This window comes from Salvelinus sp. IW2-2015, unplaced genomic scaffold (assembly GCF_002910315.2).
Source record: "Salvelinus sp. IW2-2015 unplaced genomic scaffold, ASM291031v2 Un_scaffold4796, whole genome shotgun sequence".
NCBI lineage: Eukaryota > Metazoa > Chordata > Actinopteri > Salmoniformes > Salmonidae > Salvelinus > Salvelinus sp. IW2-2015.
In genome coordinates this window covers 1,433-2,864 of record NW_019946065.1, presented here as the reverse complement: position 1 = coordinate 2,864, position 1,432 = coordinate 1,433, and positions in this window count along the sequence as shown.

Below are 1,432 nucleotides of genomic sequence, written 5' to 3'. Positions count from 1 at the left end.
GTCATGCGCTAATTGATTCGGGTGCGACAATATCCCTCATCTCTCAAACATTGTTTGATGATCTAAAAAGGGCATTGAAGCCAACTAAACGTTGGTTAAAAGTGGAACGATGCGACACTACACTTCGAGGGGTCACTCAGACTACCTCGCCTCTCACATTGAGAGTCATGTTGAAACTACACTTCAAGGACATATCGCTCGTCCACCCTGTGTATGTCACTAGCCTCAAAACTGTACCCCTGCTACTTGGAGCAGACTTGATGGATCGGTTACTCCCATTGATGGATTGGAAAACCAACCAGGTATGGTCACAGGCTACCGTGCCTTCTCCACCGACCACACTGTCTTTCCCTAACGCTAGCTGCAACGCAGTCAGTCACGAGGGGTATCTGTCGAAAACACCCCTTGGGAAAAAGACATTTAAAAAACACTTGGTGCAGAATCCGATCCAAGGAGATATTACGATATCTCAACACATTCCATCAGCCAATCTGATTGACAATTCTTTTCATGTTTTCGAGCCAGCTGTCTCTGTGAATGAGCTACTTCCCTCCTCCTTGRAGTCATGCAAGGAGGTAGTTGAGATGAACTTCTCTTGCCCTTCGGACACTTCCGCAAGCACTGRGACTGTCTCAGCAAGAAAAACATCAATGCGCAGAGTATACTCTGCTTCCAATGACACACCTTCCGCTTTGTGGGGGACTGTCAACCCTTACAATGACACTAATGGCGTCAGTCCAGCAACTGACCCGATGGTTCCCACTGGTGAAACACTTTGCGATATCACAGACCGATATCCTCGTCTCAGTTCGCAGGTACTGAAGAGGTTGCCACGCGCGGACGCGGTGATGACTGACAGACCTCGACAGCCACTGAGGGTGTTGAAGCACAAACACCAGGAGATTTGGTTGAAAGGTTACAGCCATTCTCATAACACGGCCACTGGCAACTCGTACATAGGGTCCGAACCTTTCGTTTGCGCCTTGGATACCAACACCACATGCTGGTGGGGGGGTCCCGAGACACAAAGGGGGGGAATAGTAGCCCAGACCCATGATGAGCCTTATCGAGGCCGGTGGGGGGGGTCGAGACTACGGACAACACCGTACGAGGCCGCCAGAGCATAAACCAAATCTAGTTGTAAACTCCCCTTTGAGAACAGTGAGGAGCAGACAGGCCCCTAGACGGGGATTATCTTAGAACACATCTAAGATATTACTGAGGTGTACCACACTGGTCGTAAAGGAAGTCCATTGGACTTGTCCACCTCCAAAACAAATGGCAACAATAATCATTCCTTGCCATGTGTAGTAGTCACTACAAGACAACTAGTAAAATGCTCTAATCATGTATTCCTGTASGATAACATTTCAGAATAAATCGGTAGGACGACTGGACCCCTTGAGTACCAGTACCAATGCCACAGTCAGCC